Source organism: Lampetra fluviatilis, chromosome 7, assembly GCF_964198595.1.
Source record: "Lampetra fluviatilis chromosome 7, kcLamFluv1.1, whole genome shotgun sequence".
NCBI lineage: Eukaryota > Metazoa > Chordata > Hyperoartia > Petromyzontiformes > Petromyzontidae > Lampetra > Lampetra fluviatilis.
In genome coordinates, this window is record NC_136281.1 from 4,570,038 (window position 1) to 4,591,391 (window position 21,354).

At 53.3% G+C, this 21,354-nt stretch overlaps 1 protein-coding gene across 2 annotated transcripts in view; it reads left to right on the forward strand.

Annotated features, from left to right (window-relative positions):
* The first annotated feature begins 360 nt into the window (after nt 1-360).
* LOC144933456 (signal-induced proliferation-associated 1-like protein 2) overlaps nt 361-21,354 on the forward strand; it is a 106,466-nt gene continuing 85,472 nt past the window's right edge. For both annotated transcript variants that reach the window (XM_078858218.1, XM_078858220.1), the window contains exon 1: nt 361-543. The gene's annotated coding sequence lies outside the window, so the exon portion shown is untranslated. The remainder of the gene's footprint in view (nt 544-21,354) is intronic.

A 21,354-nucleotide genomic window follows, 5' to 3' on the forward strand; every position in this document is an offset into this window, starting at 1 on the left:
GTGGTGGTGGTTGGTGGTGGTGGTTGGTGGTGGTGGGTGGTGGTGGTGGGTGGTGGTTGGTAGTTGGTGGTGGTGGTTGTGGTGGTGGTTGGTGGTTGGTGGTGGGTGGTTGTGGTGGTGGTTGATGGTGGGTGGTGGTGGTTGTTGTGGTGGGTGGTGGTGGTTGGTGGTGGTAGTGCCCCCCCCCCACACACTGCCCTCCCTACACCGCCGCCGGTGCAGTAGAGGGAGAGACGGGAGGCCGGGATCTCCCGGCAATGCGCGACAGATTGAACAGGAAACTATTGAGCCCCCAACGTTGAAAAGGGTCCCACCCCCATGACGGGCGACGCCCACTCTGGCATGATCTCCCTCCTCCTCCCGCCGCCTGCGCTGAACGCCCACTGGCTGCCGCGGATCCTTCGCCTTGTCCAGCCCACGGACGAGCCAAGCCAAGCGCAGTCGATCGCAGTTCCTGGGTTTTGCTGCTGTTGCTGTTGCCGCCGTTCCACGCCGGTGACCGCCTTCTGCATCGTTGCGCGCATCCGAGGAAGGGGGTGGCGGGTGAGTGATCGTCATCATCCTCACCATCATCATCCTCATCATCCTTGGTTTGATCTTGAAATGAAGGCCAGTTCGCGGTGGCCCGTGGTGGTGACGATGATGAACTTTTCTGTTGTTGGTTTGGTTGTTGTCGTCGCAAGAGAATGACAGCGAGCCAGCCTTGCCTGCCTTGGCTCGTTCTCTCTCCTCTCACTTTGCCGGGGGAAGCGGCGATGGGCGAGCGGGCGGGCGGGAGAGATCGACTTGCGGGGATGTTGACAGCATTTGTGTGCGCGTATGTTTTGCTTCTCTCTCTCTCGCATTGTGCCATTGAATTGGCTGGCGGGGGGGCGGGGGGGGGGTGCCCGACGTTATGCTTTGGGTACCCCGTGCTTACCCCGTGGGGACCCCATGGGCCCCCCATGGGGACCCCGTGGGGACCCCGAGTGTACCCCGAGTGCCCCCCGCTGTGTATTTGCTGTGCGCGTGGGAGACGCGGCTGCTGATGTTTGTCCGCGCAAGTGAGTACCGCGGTGGCGGCCCAGTGGGGTACAATAACAAGAGGGCGCCGTGCTTCGCGTTGAACGGAATACGCGAACATTTGTGGGGAGTGGTGGTGGGGGTGGTGGTGGGTGGTGATGGTGGGGGGGTGGTGGTGGTGGGGGGGTGGTGGTGGGGGGGGGTGGTGATGGTGGGGGGGTGGTGATGGTGGGGGGGTGGTGGTGATGGTGGGGGGGTGGTGGTGATGGTGGGGGGGTGGTGGTGGGGGGGTGGTGGTGATGGTGGGGGGGTGGTGGTGATGGTGGGGGGGTGGTGGTGATGGTGGGGGGGGTGGTGATGGTGGGGGGGTGGTGGTGGTGGTGGGGGTGGTGGTGGTGGGGGGTGGTGGGGGTGGTGGGGGGGGGGTGGTGTGAAAGGCCAAGGAGGGTCGCGGCCACTTTCTTGTTGTGCTCTCTGTCTCTCTCTCTGTCTCTCTCTCGCTGTCTCTATCGCTGTGTCGCTCTCTCTGTGTCTCTCTCTCTCTGTGTCTCTCTCGCTGTTCGGCGAACTCGGTTTTGTCGGCGGTTCAATGGCGCGCGACGGCGGCTGCCCTTCCACCCCTACCCACCCCTACCTACCCACCCACCCCGACGCCGCCGCCGCCGCCTCGTGCAGTAGAGACGCGACTCGACGTCCACAGTGCTCGCACACACACACACGGGGGGAGGGAGGCGGCCGCGTTGCCTCTCATCGCTCGCTCCTCTCTCCCCTCTCGTTCTCCCGACGGCCGCTCGCGCTGGGCACTGCCGCAGGCGCTCGCTCGGTGGCTGCCTTCGCGCAGCGACGGCGCCGCGTGAGGCCACCACATCATCAGCGATGCCACCCCCCTTGACCGCCCCCTTAACCCCCCCTTTGACCCCCCTCCATTGACCCCCCTCCTTTGACCCCCCCCCTTTGACCCCACCCCTCTTGACCCCACCCCCCCTTGATCCCCCCCCCTTGATCCCCCCCTTGATCCCCCCCTTGACACCCTTCCTTGACACCCCCCCCCACCCCCCCTTGACCCCATCCCCCTTGATCCCCCCCTCTTGATCCCCCCACCCCCCTTGATCCCACCCCCCTTGACCCCCCCCCCCTCTTCATCCCCCACCCCCCCACTAACACCCCCCCACCACTAACAACAGTCTCGCAGTCCGATTCACGTTGGGGGGGGGAGGGGTTCACTTTAAACACGGAGATGCAACCTGTGTCCCCGGAGAGCTGCACAATGATTGCGGATGATTCAGTACGGCACTTTTACTGATTCACCTTCGCGAACGCACTTGACAAAGGGGAACCGAGTCTCGGTGACAGCCGTGTGTGTATGTGTGTGAGTGTATGTGTGTGTGTAGGTGTGTGAGTGTGTGTGTGTATATGTGTGAGTGTGTATGTGAGTGTGTGTGTATGTGTGTGTGTGCGCTTAGACATTATGATGACAGTATTCTGGCGGGGGGGGGGGAGTATCCATCCCTTGAAAGAAATCATCAATTCGTGCATTTGTAGCTGAGCCGAGGAGAGGAGGCCCTCGGAGCCGCATTCGCTCGCGCGAACGCGGCGTGCCAAGAGGTTGCCCCCGTGGCGAATATTTAACATTCACAAACTCAATGTCTCCGCGGTGTACGGGGGAAGAGCGGGGGGGGTTGGGGGGAGTGATTGTTTTCAGTGTCAACCGACGGATGAGCAGCAACAGAAATAGACGGGCACGAAGCCTGGTCCGCGACGGTTTGATTTTAAAATGAACGCCTCGTGTGCTCATAAAGCTTGACAGCCTTGCTCGGTTATGGACACGAGTCTTGTCTGAGGCTCCTCAAGCAAGGCTGGTGCCCCCATCCGTCTATCTGTTTACCCATCCAGCCATCCTCCTGTCCAGCCATCCATCCGTCAACAATACATCCATCTGCCAAGCCGTCCACCCCACCGATCCGCCCGTCGATCAGGTGCCTGCCATCATTTGCGCGGTCGGTCACGTCGACTCGGGAACGTGGGCAGACATTTTTTGTTGTTGCACGAATTTTTTTTTTAACGGAAAACGATTTTGGGTAGGTTTCGTTCGCCCCGTTGGGTTCCTTTATTACGGAAGAGTGGGCCCGGCCCGGATAACCCCAGCAGGTGAGACAGACGTGAGCACAAATGAGCCGAGGGCAGGGAGGACGTCGCACGGCCTCCTCACTGTGACGGTGTCTTAACCAGAGAGCGACGGGGAAGCGGAGCGAGAGATGGAAAATATTGCATGGCTTATGAAAGGAACCGTAAAAAACCCCGGGGGGAGGGGGGGGTGAAAGCGGGTTTGCAAATGTGCACACGCGGCTTTGAGTGCAGCCGCGCACTGCGTGGGTTATGTAATGGAAATAACCAAAGGACTGAGAAAATATATATGAAAAATATAAATAATGGTGAACAATGCAGAATGAAATGTCAAATGTCACGATGTCCCCAAAGGCGCACTTGGAGGTGTTTGTCGTCGTTAGTGGTCATCGTTCAGAGGCGGAAATTCCACATTCTTACGGCCAGGAGCATTTTTTTATTCTTTCTAAAGGACAACCCCAATACATTTATACTCTGGGTCAAAGTTCAAATAGTATGCAGTGTGCTGTTATGGAATTCACGCGGTTGATCCCGGCAGATTTTTGAGCCTGGATAGTGCTTGAAGGGATGCCCACCGTGCACAGCAGGTGCTATAGGCTGTGGGAGCGGCATTGCGGGCAGTGCAGCAAAAATCCATTGCTGTGCCAGTACTGCATATTCCTGCGCTCCCGTGTCGAGGTTTCCCATCTTCGACCAACACCGCCGACCAGTTTGGTGAGGTATAACGGCCATGTGACCTCCAGGGCACGAGGTGGCCTTTCCTCTCGCAAGCGTTGGATTTGCCGCGAGGGGCTTGCTGCACTCCGTCGTTGGCGTTGGCTAAGAACAAATCAAAACGATCGTTGCTGGGAACTTCGTGTCTTCGGTGACGAGGGAAGGTGAGCGTGGTGGCTGGCGGCCTACCCCTCTATCCGGGGCACCCGTGCGTACCTGGACAGTCACTTTGGAACCCGTGCGTACCTGGACAGTCACTTTGGAACAGCGCGGATGAGTCATGCCCTAATGACGCTTATAATGTGTCGTTACATACACCGCTGTTTGCACGAAATATTTTCTTAGTGGTCTATGTATGTACGTTGCACTTCTTTCGCACCGTACGTAGCCAACTGTGCTAATATAATTGGAGGTGCGGTGGTTAAGCGTCGTTCCACAATCGAGCTGACCTGGGTTCAATACCTGGCTTAAAGCTGTCTGTAGCTGGTCGAGGTTTTCTCGATGTAAAATTACTCGAGTGGATCATGGGTAGCGATCGTCGGCTGCTTACTGTGAAAAATGGGCAGGACCCTCCTGAACAAGAGTCACGAGAAATCCGCGAGCCTTTCCTGGGTAAACAAGCATAGCAATAATAATATTATTACGTTGACTGACTCAAACTTAAAATGGCCCTGGGACAGTGACGTCGTGGGTGCTATGGCAACAGCTGGCTCCACCAGCTGTCAAACAACTGTCCTTTATAATAGGCATTCACCTAACAAGATCAAGATGTCATCATGGCAGAAGCCGAAATGCCACTCGCGGCATTCTCCAAAGATGTTTCCCACCAGCCTAACTGCAAAGTGCAAAGCCACCTTGAAGTGATCTAGACCGAAAACTCATTTCTTTAGAATTGCTTTTTGTGTTGAGCTTGTTGTCTTTCCAACCGCACCTCTGATTAGCACTGTTGGCTACGTTCGGTGCAAACGAAGTTCAACGCACAAGCTTAAAGAGGCATGGTTACTTCGAGCGCGCGTGTGTTCCAAGTTTGAAAGCTGCCTGGTGCTTTGCGCAACCTACACTGTAGATTTCGCTCGTTTAAACAAGAAGGTTGAGCACCACTGTTGCCATTTAATTAATGTGAATAATTAATTCACTATTCATTATCAGTTACAGGGTTTAAGGTCACAGAGTCATACATAAAATATAAAGGATTAATATTTAATGGCGTATTGGGGCCAGGGGGGGGGGGTGGAATGGTTTAAGGAGCCTTAAAGGATCGGTTCTTTAGATTCTATCGTTGGCTTATTAGCGCCGCGCATGTCACATTCAATAGCGGTATCGCTGTCGCGACCCGACCAGAGAGGTTGGGAAGCGATCAAAACAACAACAACGAGATTAAAAAGGTCTTCTGAGAGCCGAATCGCTTCGAACACCACCTCCCGTGCGTTGCTCCGTAACGCTCGGCTTGGCCCGTGAGAGTTTTGTCAAAAGCCTCCGTTATTTCGCGATTTTTAAAGGCACTGGAGTTGTGTTGTGTTTTTTTAATATATCTGTCTGTAGAATCCCAGGCGTGCGTGGTTCCACGCGGGTCCTCCAGCCCCACGTTCCTCGCGTGCCCTTCCTGTTGGGCCCTGGGTGTCTGCGTGTGTGTGCGGCAACTGCACTTCCTCACCGTTGGTGTGCACAGAGCGTGTCGGGGTTGGGGTGGTGGTGTGGGAGTTGGGGGGAGTAGGGGTGAGGACGGTGGTGGTGGTGGGTGGGGGGGTGGCGGTCCGTGAGTCTGTACGTCCATAAATCCGTCACGGTGTTCGCTGCAGCTGCCTTCACAGAGCGATCGGGGAAAGTAAAACTTGGCCTCTTTGCTAAAGGAAAACTCCGTATGAAAAAAATAAGATGAGGTTTTAGCCTTTCTGGCAATGAAACAGGTGTTAAGATGTTCAAACACCAAACGGAAACCTTTTGCAAGGAATCGTGTCCGCTTTAACCGCACGCACTTGTGGTGAACATGCAAACACACATGCTCTGATCATTTTGGCATTGTCTTTGAAACTGATTAGCCTACACTAGAGACAGCCTTCTTTAGGGCCTAGTATCACCATAGAACGCCAAAAGACACGGAGGTTCCGTGTCTGTCTGTGGCCAGTAGTTGGGGTATTTGCGCCGTGGATATGCGGACAAGCCCATCGTGGCGACGCTCAACCTTGGCGTTTGGAGCAGTGTCGTCGTGAGCAGCCCTTGAACGGGGCGGTGAGGTGAGGGCATATTACGGGAATTCGCGGCGGTTCATCGCTCGCGATATGAAAGTGCTGCGCGTGAAAACGGACGCCTTCGAATGAAACCCAGCTGTCTTAATATTTGGAAACCGAATCGGGTTTGCCGAGTCCGCGCCGACACGTGTGCGCCCACGCGGAGGAACAGGCGAGCCGGAACTCGAAATCCGGTGCAGCCAAAGCACTGCTCACTCGTTTATTTAACAACAGCATAACAGCATACAGATGGAGAATGTTGCCCCATCTGCGCTGCGTGCACGGTGAGCCAGCCGCACCAGCGCATGCCACTTCGAGCCGTCCTGTCAGCTGTCAACAGAGCCACCAATCAACAGCTGACGCATATCACAGTGTCCGAGAATGCGCAGATTTTTTATGCCGATGGCACTTCCGCAAGAAGGTGAGAAACATAGCGCGCTCCCCCCCCCCTACAATTACTGTGACATTAATTTGAATGATGTCTCATTGATTTACGGTCCGATTTATTTACTTGTCTAATCTCATTATGTAAAACGGCTCCGTTAATGATTTCGTGCAATGTACAACGCAGAATGGAATACTGTATGCATGGTACAATTAGTGTAGGTGTCTGAAGCTGCTGCTAGAGGCTTGTCCGATTGATAATCTACATCCGCGCTGTTTGCAAGGGGGCCGAGTCGCTGAGGGATTTTCCATGTCGGCTCTACTCCGGTATCGATTGCGCTGACGGGCCCGCGAGATAAATGGCACGGCGCACTGTTGTTCAAGGAAAAGATGCGGTAATTGATCACCACCGTGCTCGCAACGCGCGTTCGTTGGGCGGCGGCGGTGATTTAAATCGACCTCTGTTCAGAGCGCGCCGACGAACGCCGTCGCGGTTGCTTCTGCCGCCCCTCGTAGCCATCGCGGCGCGGAGCCGGGGCCCTGGAAGGGCTTCGGGTTTAGCGAGGTGGCGGGGGGGGGGGGACGGCGGGGCACCGCGGTTTTCTTCGATCGCAGGCGAGCGAGGGCTGCCCGGGGTGTGGGGGGGTGCCCGCGGAGCGACGTGACGGCGGTCCTTGATCACAGAAGCTTGAGCGGCGGCGGCGGTGGCGGTCGGCGCGCAGGCGACGCACAAACTCCCCGAGGAAACGAACCGCGGTGGTTTAGCCCGTGCGAGATTAATTTGCTCTCTTAAAAATAAATCTTACGTCGGGGAACGCAAGCAGATGGTGAAATGTGTAATTACACTTGTAATTGCGGGAGGAGTGGAAGTCGCTTGCATCCCACGCGAAGAGCAACGGGGAATTCTTAAAGGGTTGGTGGAACGCATTTCGCGAGCGGTGCGGGCAGTGCGGCGTTCCTTCTTCAAGCAAGCCGCCAAACGCCGCATGTTCGGAATAATGGAATGCGAAGGTACATAGCCGGTGCACTTGAGCAGTTTAGCGGATGTGAAATATGTATGAGTGGGGCCAGTAATGTAATTCGGAATTATTAAAACAACAGGAGCGTGCGTGTTTGACCGAGTAGCTCGGAGCAGCTGGTACACAATCCGAAGGGGGGCAACGGTGGGGGGGGCATTCTTGTGAGGTTTCCTGTTGGCCGGGTGTCGTCACGGCCGCGCAGGAAAAGGCTGGTGCTGAAAGCGGTGTTGACGTTTGCTTTCTTCCGAGGGATTATAAACAAAAACAAGCGGCAAATGAAAGCTTCCTTCTTGGCACAGAGCACACGCTGGGCACCCGGACGACCCAGGGTAATCCGCGTCGAGGAAAGTTCACGAATGTGTGCCCCACCACCCCCGTACGAACCACAATTACGTTGCTGATCTTCTTTTCAAGAGCATAATCCACTTCGCAAACTCCAGTCGTCCTCGTAGGCGAACCATCGAGCAGAGATGGCCACTGCATAGCGCGCTTTCAGATGTGCTTCTGCAGCCGTCTGGAACGCTCTTCCTTCCCATATCGGGAAGCCGAGAGAGCAATGCACTTTAAAAAAAATCTAAATGATTAGCATGGTTGGATACATACGGTGCGAAAGAAGTTCAGCGTGTACACACATATATATGTCGCAATAATCAAACCAGCATTGGGCAGCGCTCCTGTGCTGGTGGTAGAAATACCCATAAGACAGTGGCTGTAGACTTCTCACTTGCACCGTACTCATTTGGCAGCAAACAGGTCGATGGGTCATTTTCACCAGATGGTGAAAGTCGTATTACACCCAGCATCGTACATGTCAATATTGTAGCCCTTTGCCAATCCGCTGCCAGATGAGCGCCTCCCCCATGCTGTGTGGGTCGTAGTTGGCCATACTTCCCCCCTTTTGCTCATCGCAGATTAGTCAAGGCGGGGAAACCATTCGACGTGGGAGTATACGAGTACTAGTCCAACATTGTATTTCATGTAATGTCCTCTACTTCCAACGACGTAACCCCACAAACTGCTATACGTATGGAGGTCAAAAATGTAATCTGGTGCCCAGGCTCAAACCTGTTTAGGTTCTGGGCTCTGACAAGATCGGGCGCATTCCAGGTGATTTGGTCAAAGGTGACGTGCAACATTAAAGCCCGTTGAATCAACTTGAGTTCCATTTCTTTGAATGGAGCTGCCGTCTCTGTTTGGGGGACACACATGTACGCACGTGGAACTTCTCTCGCACCATACGTAGCCAAATGTGTTGCTCAGTGGAGCAATCTGAGCGGCAGTGGCAGAAGACCGCCGCGCTTTTCCACCTAGTTTCGCGCATTCTCAGTCGCTGGTTTATCCGCGTTAACGTCACCGCTGCGCGTGACAGCGGCAGTGGCGAACACTGGAATTCTCTCGGGGCAATAAAGCTGCCACGCTTTCCTACCCATCTGCGACGACGACAACAACAACAACAGCAGCAGCTCATTGAGAACACTGTAACATCAGTTATGTGCGGAACGTGAATAATTCATCTGGAGGGAAGTGGGGGGGGGCACAAGTTGCCTTGGTTTTGCTCCAGTGGGGGAGTGGAGGGAGCGAGGGGGTGGGGGGTGGGTGGCGGCTGCGTGCGAACACACGCGGTGGTTGTTCCCTCCTCGAGCGTCGACTTTTAATTGCTGGACTCGGCACCGCGTTTTACAATCCGCGACTGTTGCTGTGCGGATGCAGAACGGCGCCGTGGCCCTTCGTTTTCATCCCTGTGCGATGTGCGGGCATGGTGTCGCGCGCCGATTATGGTACCGATACAGCGCTCGGTAAGAACTGTGCAGTGTTCTCGGAAGAGCTGTTAAAATAGAACCCTATGCCCGGCGGTGCAGAGGAGCCATGTGATGTCCCGTTGGCCCCATTTGCCAGTTACACTAAACTCCTACAGCGGTTAAATCTTGACTTAAAGCTTTCGTGACTGCAGGAATTAATATTTTTTGGGTCTTTCGGTTCAAGCGTTCGTCATCAGGAAGAACGCTTGTGTAGCGATCGAATCGTCGTAGTTTTTTGTTTGTTATTTTCTTTGAACCTATCTACGTGACTTTACCGAAAGACCCAAAGGAGGAATATCCTCTTGCGGTGTTGTCTTTGCGAAGCGTTATGGTGCAATGCACATGGTGGCAGCAAAATGGGTTTACTTTTTCGCTTACAATGGGGGCAATTGTCACGGTGCAGGCATCTCTCGGCCGTTTCGGGTAAATGTAAAATAATATGGTCGAGGAGTTGTTTTTTGTGTCGCCTGCCACTACCCTTTTTTGTTTGCCACGGAGGCTGCCCGCTTCGTTGGTTTCCATCGGGGCCTGGCGCCCGTGCCCAGCCCGTGGTGGTGCGGGATGGACGCAGTCGCCGGCAGCCGGAACCCAACCCACCGCCTCCATCGTTGCTCGCGGAGCCCGAGGACCCCGTGCCGCCTCGCGCCTGTGAGCCGTGCACTGCATCGCTGCGTCTGAGTGGGCGGCGGAGGTCTAGACGTTTCTTGTCGGCACCTCAAGAGAACCTGACGGCGCCGAATCCCGTGGGCGTGTTCCAGCCGGCAGCCCCGTGGGTGGCGAGCCGATGAAGCTCGCGCTTGGGTCTCCCGAGTGGCGGCACTGTATATGGCATCGCGCAGCTCGCAAAGGGTTCCTAATTTTACGCTTGCACGTGGGGTTGGCTAAAAATGGAGATTCCTACAATAAACACCGCAATGTTTATCCAAGTAAATTTGTTTATATTAATAAAATATCACACGCAAGGATGTTTCGGAGCCGCAGGAAGGGGCGGGCGGGCGGGCTTTCACTCGCAACGCGAAGCAGATGGTCCAAAGTGGTGCGCGAGCAAACCCCCAGGCACGGTGGCGTCGCGCATTCTTTACCCCCCCCCCCCCGCGGCATTGTTGCACCACTTGCGAGCGCGGTGCCCCCCAGTGCCGCACGCTGTCCTCGTACACTACCGCCTTCTCTGTCGACCACCTCGTGCGGGCTGCGCAGCAAAAACAACTCCATTGTTTATGTACAGCTCAATGAGCCTTGGCGATGTCGGTGGCGGCGATGGCGGTGATGGGCGCGTGCGTGCCGGTTTGCCTGCGGGGCACGCTCGTCGTGATCACAAAGCGCAGGTCGACGGATATCATGGGCTGATCCGGAGTAAAATTGAATGCAAGTGTTTTAAGTCCATCTTCCGAAAGGGGCCCGTCTGGTACAAAATGTTGTCCGCCAGCGTTTGATTCCGGCAGGCCAAATTCTTCGCCTGGTTTTGACTTTCTCGTCAGCAGAGTCAGGGCCGCTAAGCTCGAAAAATATCTATACGGTTGTCGCGCCCCATATAGCATCTACCGCACACGTGATACCGAGCCTTGGCAAGAACCAATTTGCAGCCCTGTGTGCATTGCGGATCCGCGAGGGGCCTTTGGTGGAAATGTGAGAATTGACGTTAAAGGAGATGGGGGCGGCGGCGGGGGGGGAACACCCACCCTCGGTTCATTAATGTGCAATAGACAGAATAGCCGCCGTCTAATTTGAGCGGAGCACGCACGCAAGGTCAAGTGCCATCGTCGCTGGGAAAACGCGGAGAACCTCGGCGCGCAGGTCTTGTTAAAATAGCGGCTGGCTTTTTTGTTCCCTCTGTCTCCTTCTGCAAAGCCCATTCACGCATGGAAGATGCTCAATGGGCACTTCACTCAATTGCACGCCATGCACAGGCATGTACGCCGTGACCGAAGTGATCGTTTCTCACCTCTTCCTCCTCCCGCCACCGACGACAAACCGCGGCGTGGACGCGATGTCACAGACGGAGGTCCGAGTCGCTCCCTCCGACCGTTTTGGGTGCAGTCCCTCCGTGTTTTTTTTTGCCGTGGCGACGTTGTTTTCTCCCTGGCTCTGTTATTGTTATTGCCCAAAAGCTCGCTGCCACGGCAACGCAACCGCTGCGAGTGCTCTTCCTTTTGTTTTCCTTGCGCACTTTCTGGTGGCGTGGTTAATCGTCGGTACGGTTCGATTTTGGCAGGCCCCGGCACCATGACCGCTCCTCCCCACCATTCCAGCCATCCCGGGCCGTAGCCCAGTTGCGGGGATGCGTCTCGAGTCCTCTGTGCGGCATCTGTCGCTGAAATGCGCGCCCCCGTTTTGGTTCGCACTGAAAATGCCACTGGGCTTTTTCGGCCAACAGATTCACGCGCTCGAGATTTTATTGTTTAGACCACTGATTGTGGGCGGATGGCAGTGACGGATGGCGTGCATTAGTGAAGATGGTATATTGAAAAACTATATCAAATACTTTATGATTGTGTTACCGCGGGCTTAGCCTTCAGAGGCTCCTTTTTAAATCGCCAGCGGAGCAAAAATACCACCCCATGACCACCACTCGACCCAAGAAGATGACACGGTTAGAAAACTAGAACTACTTCAAAAGTCACTTCAATAAGGCCGTCGACCAGCGCTAGAGGGTGCTGCTTAGCACGCTGCAAAGACGTGGTCGTTCCCTTGTATGTCAGTCATCCGATGTTGACATTTTTTGCCTTCAGCGCCGGGCTAGTTGTTGGGATTGCATTGTGCAGACTCGGCGCCTCCCAGATGCAGGTGTCTCCAACCCACGTGGTGAGCCAAGCGAGGTTTTATTGCGCACCGCTGGGCGGGCCTCGCAGGAGGCTTCGTCGTTCCGCAGCAAAGTCCACATTGTTATGACCGAAGGCGCGATCAAGGGGCCGTCCATAAATGACGTCACGCACCTGGGGAGGGGGTGGGTGTCAGACATTTGTGACGAGGGGGGGGTTTCAGAAATGTGACGTCACATCAAAATGCGCAGCTTTAAATAAATATAGACAACACCTTCTACTTAATTAAATAGACTTTTAAATAAATGTTTTCTCCTACAACATCAGAGTGCAGCGCCACATTAAATACGCACTGCAGTGACATTAGTTTATAGCGATTTGAAGCATGTTTTGACTTTGTGACGTCATATTTGAGGGGGGTCTGACTTTTTGTGACGCCGTGTGACGAGGGGGGTGGTCAGAAATCGTCCAAAATCGCGTGACGTCATTTATGGACGGCCCCCAACCCAAAACGCGCCGATCTGCCGTCGGGCCGAGGGCCATGCGGAGCTCTGCCGATCTTTACTTTTTTCTTCTTGGTTCTTTCGGTAAAGTGACGTAGAAGGGAAATAATAAAATAATAAAAATAAAACATAATAAAATAATTCTCACGACGTTTCGGCCACAACGCAAGCAGCCGTCCTCAGGTGAAGAACAGGTCTGTCGGAAAGACAGTGTTTGAATGTCTGAATGACACTGTCTTTCCGACAGACCTGTTCTTCTGAATGTCTGAATGACACTGTCTTTCCGGCAGACCTGTTCTTCACCTGAGGACGGCTGCTTGCGTTGTGGCCGAAACGTCGTGAGAATTATTTTATTATGTTTAATTAGTATTATTTTATTATTTCCCTTCTACGTGACTTTACCGAAAGAACCAAGAAGATGAATCCCTGCAGTCACGAAAGCTTTAAATCGAAAGATCTTTACTTTGTTGAGCAGAGTGATGCAAGGCACCCGTGTGTTAGCAACGCGCCCCGGTGGAGCTGCGTGTGGTTCGCCAATACCCCAAAACTGCGACATCTCAACTCGAGGACCCCCCCCCCCTGGCGAGAACGCAACGAGGAAACGCGCGCACGTTTCTCCAGAGGAATCCCAGTCGCCGCAGAGTGTTTGAAGGGATAACTCTATTTCAACATTTTTTGTGTTTTTTTTTCTGAAATGAAAACCGGTCGCTCGCTTGAATGTTCCTGGAAGGAGCAGCACTTGGCGCGGTGTGCACGCGGAGAGACCTCGGATATTTCCTGACCGCAACTTGTATCCCTGTACGCGACATTAACACGTGTGTTGTTTTTGTTAATACCACTCTCGTAATGAATAATGTTTCGGAGCCGAGGGGATGGCGGGCGCAGTGGTTGAATGGGACGACCCTGAGTCAGATGCCCTTCCTGGGCAGGAGGGGGGGCATTCATCCAGCAATGGATGGACATAGAGCTCGAAATTATAATGAATCATTACTTGAGTAACACTTTCCCACTGAATCTGTATTAAAGCTCATCGCGTGGCATGGCGCTGACCACCCGGCATGTTTTACTTTGTCAACACTTGCGCGTGTGCCGTGCCGTACTGCGCTGTTTTCGATTCCGCGTGAGAAATTGTACAAATTAATGTGGCTTAATGCGGCGTGGCAGTCGTCGTTGGCGTGCCCCCCCCCTCCCACCCCCTCGGACATCAAAACAGGAAGCTACGCAAGTTAAATAGGAAATGCGTGAAATGGAATATCGCCGTGGTTTTCTCGATGCTACACGGCCGGGCGGCCAATCCAAACATGAGCCGAAGGGGGCCGTGGCATTCGGATCGCGTGGTTTCGGTTGCCGCTTTGCGCGCTGTTAATGCTCGTGTAATGCTGTAACCCTATAGCGTTGGGGCCATTAAAGCGTGGATTTGGGCCCGGCAATGACACAAAAACGCACGCGCATTGAACAGTGCGGTGAAGGCGCCTCCGTGCAGCTCGCCCCGAATGCACCGCGATCACTCGTCAAGATCCTCGGAAGCGAAGCGCGTTCGAGGGTGGTGAGCACTTTGATGGGTGACCACCTCCCAGAGCCTTGCTTTTAGGTGTTGTATGCGTGGGGGCAGCGTTGTGTGGCGAGGCAGATGGCAGTGCTGATCGTTGCACCCCCCCTCCCCCCCACCCTTATCGTATGCTTGGTGGGTTTTCTCCGAGTTTTTTAGTTTCTTCCGGCATCGGGGCATTCGTCAATAAAGTCAATGGCCAAACGTCTCCAATGTGGCAGAATCCTCTTGGGGGGACAAAAAAAAAGTGTCTCCTATGTAGGTCTCAAAACCCAACGAGACATTCCCCGGGTTAAATGATTGGATTTGTTTAAAAGTTCCTTGAAATACGCCCCAGCGTCGCGGCGTTTGGCACGTGCCGATGGCCGATATGTCTGATAGCAATTTATTCTGGCCATGGCGGATTTAACCGATTGCATGCTGGGGGGGGGGGGGTGGATAAAGCCTGTTCCAACTTACTTTCATGTGTTCATTGGGAGCGTTCCATCATTCCCAATCACCGTCTGTGCTCGTGCAAGGAGAGTTAAGTGTTCTCATTTGAAGGAAGTCGAACAGCGGCGCGCGCAAAGCCAACCCGGATCGTATATCCACGGTGATCAAGCTGCCAGACGAAGAGAACAGACCTGGGACTAATTTAATAAAATAATTACTCCGGATAGTTTGACTCCTCTCCTTAAAGGAGTTTAACAACGTCGCTAGTCTGAGCCGCTAATCATCTTCCCCCAAAAAGCTTGCCAGCTCAGCTTGTCCTACCCCCCCCCCCTTGCCACGTCTCCAAGGAAACCGGCCTAGGGCCGATTAAAATTCTTTCACGGGTCAACACGGCACCCATTGGCTTGCTCTGCCTTGCTCTGCCTGTTACTCCCTCCTGCTTTTGTGCGCGACTCTGCTTTGGCAGCTGCAACACCCCCCCCCCACACACTCTCTCTCTCTTCAGCCTGGGCGCCCACCTCCTTCCAGCCCACTCCTCCAGCCCACTTTCATCCCATTCATATTCTTGGTTCTTTCGGTAAAGTCACGTATTTAGAAAATAAGATAAAAAATTAAACATGAAAAATTTATTTAAAATAATAAAAGCAAAAACGCACGCAAAAATTTGTAAAAATAAAATATAATTGTAATTTTTTTTTTAAACCCACTCTTTCAGGACTCTGCTGGGGGCAGTTTAAAGCAGTGGCATGGGATTGGGTCCCCAGGTCTCGGCCAGGCCGGGCCCGGCGTGGCCCGGCCATGGCTGGGCACGGTAGAGGGGGGCGGCCGGGTGGTTCTCGCTCTGGTATAATCTGCGTACGCGTGAGATGAGTTGCCCGGCGGTTGTGGCGTGCGCGGTGCTTCACGCCGCTGCGCTGTCGGGGACGGCCAGGGGCGAGTGACGGATCGGTCTCCCCTGCCCCCTGGCGAGCTGGGGGCGGAGAATGAATTTTTTGTTTATCAAAACAAAAGAAAAAACACGGGTCTGTGGAAATTAGCTTTTTCTCTCTTTCTGTGTTGAGCAGCAGGCTGTTGAATCCGGGGCATAGCTGATGTGGCCCGTGAATTGAAATTGAATAGAAATACGTGTTTTTTTTGGTTAGTTTTTTCTGGGGGAGCTGCCGCCCGATGGCTTTGTGGATGCACGCTGGCGGTTGTGTTGTTGGTCTTTCGAGAGAGATGTGGTGGTTGGGGGAGGGCGGCCTTGGCGTTGACATAATCATGAGTCGTGAACACGACTCGGGAGTTTGTTCGGCGGCGAGGCGGACGGGCTCGAGTGCTGTTTTGTGTTCATCCCGTGCGATGAACGGAAGATCATTAGTGGAAGTTGTCATCATTAGGAGCTCCTGGGAGGAAACTATTTACTGTAGCAACCCTTCACCTCCCGGCAGCATTTATATTATTCGTATTATTCAATACTGTAATTATTATTTGACGTGTGAGAGTGTACGTAGTGCGTGCCGACACAGTATTTTACGTGCAATGTGACCTTTATTAACCCACTGCCGTGTGGGTGTAGTTTGACCATACTTCACCACGCTGGTCAGTGGGAGTTGGCGAAGGCGGGGAAGCCTAAATGTGTGACCACAGAACCCACTGTACAACAAATGGATGTCGCTGCAATGCGCCCCTGCTGCTGCCCAACAACGCAACACAAACCTGCCGTGCGTGATTGTCACCCGTGCAAGCGCTCCCAGACCTCTCGGCCCCGCTTCAAAGATTGGGCGCGTTCCACGTGATTTTTTTCTTGGTCATAGAAACAACACGGCACTTTAATGAGTCCGCCGGCCATGAGGAGGACAGACAGTCGTCCTCCTCCTCGTCATGGCCGGGGCGTCAAGAGAGGGCGGCTGGACAGCTGTGGTTGAGGGCCGCCACCAAGAAGGGGGTCTCGGTGCGCTGCTGCAGCTCGCGCGCTGACAGACGGACAAGGCACCACTTGGGTGCCCCCCCACACCCCCACCCCCACGGCGGCCGTTTCCAACAAGGGGCCATCCATACTCTTTGGTTCTTTCGGTAAAGTCACGTAGGTAAAACATTTTATTTTATTTCTACCCACGTGACTTTACCGAGAGAACCAAAGAGTATGCAGTCACGAAAGCTTCAAATCTAGAAGGGGCCATCCATTGAGGACGTCACGAGAAAATCTGTCAACCCTTGACCCCTGCCCCCCCCCCTCCCTGTACGCACGCGGACTTTTTACACCCCCCCACACCACCTGCGTACTTACGCCTGACGCACCCCCCCCCCACCGAATCCTATAGAACGGCCGATATTTAATCCACGCAGAAACGATCAAGGATTAATAATATTCACGTGTTTAAGCAAACAGTCCACCGCCGGACTATCTAAGTCATTTGAAGGCCAATGTAGACAAATTATTATCGAGGCTTCACCCCCCCCCCCCCCCGTTTCCTATGCGTACATTGTAGTAGACCCCCCATACGCAAGCGAATGTATTTGGGTTAACCCCCCTCCCCCCTCCGTGCGTACGCACTAAATGGATGGCCCCTAAAATCCCCCGCAGGGTGTGGGCGAGTGGTACAGCTCTTCTTCTCTCGGCTCACCGCGTGACCTCGCCGCACTTTGGCCCGTCCATAAATGACGTCACGCACCTAGGAGGGCGGGGGGGTCAGATATTTGTGACGATGTGTGACGAGGGGGGGGGGGGGTGAGAAATGTGACATCAGATCTAAATGTGCAACTTTAAATAAATATGGACAACACGTTCTACTTAATTAAATAGACTTTTTAATAAATGTTTTCTCTTACAACATCATAGTGCAGCGCCACATTAAATACGCACTACAATGACAATAGTTTAAAGCGATTTGAAGCATGTTTTATTTTCAAAATGGAAATATGGTTTTGGTGGGGGGGGGGCAGAGCTTTGTGACGTCATATTTGAGGGGGGGGTCTGACTTTTTGTGACGCCGTGTGACGAGGTGGGGGGGGAAAAAATCGTCCAAAATCGCGTGACGTCATTTATGGACGGCCCCTTTCTCTCTTCGCCTCTAAAGGTGCCGTCGTTGTTGCGGCCCGGATACTCCGGCGGGAAGGCGCCCTTCGTCTTGTTTGCGGCCGTTCTTGCACAATCGTTCCCGTTTGTGTTTTTCGCGCCCTCGCGCCTGTCGTGTGATTTGACTCTGGGTGCTTCCTTGTAAAAGAAAAAAATAAACAATCGACGTCTTCACGGAGCCGCTCCGCCGCTCATGAACGAGGTAGCGATGGATTGGTTCGTCTCGTCTATTCAGTTTGTGCCTCCTCGACGGCTGCCGTTTGTGAATGCTCACTGCGGTACCTCGATGGGCTCGTCGCGTAGGCCGCTGAGGCTGCCCACGCAACTTGGCACGTTGATCCAAATGGAATCTTTACAGCGCCACGGGAAAATAAGTCTTGCGATAAATTTTGGGTGTGGGTTTTTTTTTATTGCAGCGGGAAGGGAGGTGCGGCCAGGTGGTTCGGTGTTCGGAGTGCTGAGCCAGCGATAACGAAAATCCCGAGTTCAAATGCAAGGCTCTTAAGCTACAGAGAGTTGATCGGTCTCAGGCCAGTCACCCAATGACTGCACTCAAAGCCCCTCACGTAAAGTAAATGTTTTCGCGCTTTATTCGCCACAATTCCAGCTCTGAGAAAAACATATCAGGTCCACTGTCACGTGACGTCAGCCATTTAGCAGAGTGTTTGGGGAAGCGGGCCTTCTCCTGTGTCAAATAAAAAAAAGGACATTTTTAAGGATTTTTCCAGAAAAGTCAGGTGAAAATTCTCTTTTCCTCAATGACGTGAAAAAAAAGACCACACAAAAAGCCACGACATGAACGTATCCCTTTACATTGCCACATACAACAACGCCACATACAACAACGTCCCATACAGCTACGCAGCAATGCGTACAATGCAGCCATGTGATGCCGACGGTCAGTAAATCGATGTGATTTTGAGAGTCGCTGTAAGGGGTCCTTTGTCGTAAAAAGTTTGGGAGCCTCTGGGCCGTGGTGCTCTGTGTTCTGCCGGCGTTGTAGTGAATGTTACGCTTCGATGGCTAGCCCCCTTCATCTTATTCTGTTTCGCCATGTTGCGAGTCAGGTTACAGAGATAGCATCTCCGAGGGCTTTTATTTTTATTTTGAAAAAGATCAAAAGTAGTGGAACATCACGTGAAACTGCTGACATTTTATTTTCCCCGCTTTACGCTCCACGTTTTGAAAATGCACAAATCGGAGCGCGCACGCTTGCCGGGTCGGCGCGATCAATGAGGAGTCGCACGGAGCCGAGTGAGAACTACAAGGCGGGCGCTGAACACGCGCGTTTCAAAAATGGATTGGGGAGGTAAAATCCCCAGGAAGCCATTATGATCAGAACGTCAGCGATTTTGTTTTAGAATTATACTTTTCTTCCATCACACGTGGGTTGTTCCCATCGTAATCTTACTTCCCCCCCCCCCTTCCATGTAATTTATTAATTTGCATGTCGACCGACTAATGAAATGCGCGTGGCAGTCCACCGTCGGGGAAAGCGCAGCGCGCCGCAAATAATTCTCGTTATCTTCAAAAGGCTGCGACACCACGAATGACTGCGCTCGCTCGCCGCCGGTGCTGGTGGGCGTCTGTGACCCCGGTGCCTGCGGTAATGTCCGCACCACTCGCTCCACCAGGCGGTTCAAAGCGAGGCGCTCTCTGCCCTCGAGCTTCTAATTAGCTGCGAGAAAATGAGAGGCTTGACCTTGACGCGAGGGCCTGCACAGTCGTGCCACTTTGCGTAACGCTTTCCCAGAGCTCGGCCTGCGCAGGCGCAGGCTTGTACGCGGGTCCGTGCCCCCCCCCTCCCATAGCGAACCTCGCAGTGCCGTACGTGCTGCACATGAAAATCCAAGCCGACTTCTCCAGCCGCTGTGCGGAAAGGAGCGGGAGCGGAATTCGGCGCCGCTACTCTAGCAGTCTGTCCCGAGAGTGTCTCCGCGCTCGCAGTCTGTCCTGTCCCCCAGGACGAGTTAGTGCGCGGCTACCTGTGCTGCCTGAAATAAGATGGCCACTCTGGCGTTGTTATCGATTGTATGCTGACGCCTGCTTTTGGGAGCTGCGCTCGTGCGTGTCGCGGTTTGCGCGGCAGTGGCGGCGGCTCGGTGAGTCCGCGTGGTTTGTGGGTCACCGGCACGGCCGGGCAATTTGGGGATTGTGCCAGCAGTGTTTTTTGACCGGTGTGACATTCCCATTAAAGGGTGATGATGCAAACATAATCTTTGAAATGCTCATTCGATGAAACAAACAACAACAACAAAACTGAGATGGTTGGATGGATCGGAGGTCAGAGCGCTGATTTCCAAATCCCAGCCAGCTGCTCATAATTATTGGTATTGGCCTGGCCACCAATGGCTGTGCAAAAAAATAGCACCACCATGATGTGGGTTTTCACTTAATTCGGCAAAATTCCAGCTCTGAGAATTTCAATATTGGTTTGACTGTCACGCGATGAAACGTCGCTCTAGTTGACAGCCAGTGGGATAGTGCTGCCCCCCCCCCCCCGATCTTAGAGGTAGCTCTGTAGCGTTCACTTGCTTGGGTTTTTTAAGGATTGCACTGCTCCGATGCCTTATTTGCGATTTGGTGAGGGTGGTAGGGGAGGAATTAAATTAGAAATGAAAAAGACAAAGCAAAAAAACATATCGTGAGGTCTGTTTTGAAAGCGAAAGGTGCACTGTTTTAATTTGCACTAACGGTTGAAATGGATTAAGGTTTGGGTCATAAAGGCTCAGTCATGCTTCATTGGCTGCCTGCATTACGTGTGATATGTGCCGTTTTCATTTGGCTAATGTAGTGCGGCAGCTGACGGTGCTCTCTGTGGCGTTCATGCGTGGAGAGTGCACAAGCACACACGCGTGTTAATCAGAAACTCAAACACCGCTAATCTCTGCAGCAGCTGGGATTACAGTAACGGTCCCAACGATTTTGCCAAAAGGAAAAAAAAACACAGGGCACACACACACACTGTACTGTTTATACAACGTGTTCCCAGTGGTGTGATGTTTCGTGTACCTAAGACGTTTGCACACCATGATGTTTACAATTTGGACGTCGGAGATGTCTCTAACCGGGCGAGGGCTGACTACCACATCACTCTGAATAAATTAAACAACATTTTTTTTACCGGGTAAGCCTCACTCCGCTATATAGCTCTTTTCTTAGAAGTGACCTGGCCACAAATGATAGCTCAACAAAGTTGTTTATCATGAGGATATTTATAGCAACCAAATACACTGAACGCGTGTTGATTTTAAATTTGGAGAGAAAAACCAGAGGACCCGGAGCGAAATCCGCACGGCCACTGGGAGAACGTGCAAACTCCAAATAAACCCACGACCTCCTGCATACCAGGCGAGGGAATCAGCATCTCGCCACCGTGGCCCCCCACCTCATCAGATCTTGGATGCTAAGCAGGATTTGAGACTGGTTGGTACTTGGATGGGAGGCTGCCTTTGAGACTGCCTAGCAGGTGTTCTTGGCTTGGGATGTGAGATGTAGTGTGAATTATTGATTCTATCTGTGCGGCGCTTTGAGTGTCACTCCGTTGAAATCCCAGTTTGGTCTTGGCTCGCTCGGCCATGGGGTGGGACTGCAAAACTTGATAGCAAGTCAAAACCATTGTTATTCTATAGAATTGCATCCTGCTGTGAGAATGTGGAGTTTCCTCCACAGGATCATGTATTTCGATTGAGACAATGGGCAATGCCATCTCTCCAATTGCTTTATAAAACGCTGCGTATTGCAGTGTAGTAGAGGCAGTGCTATAGTTTACTTGGCTGTCTG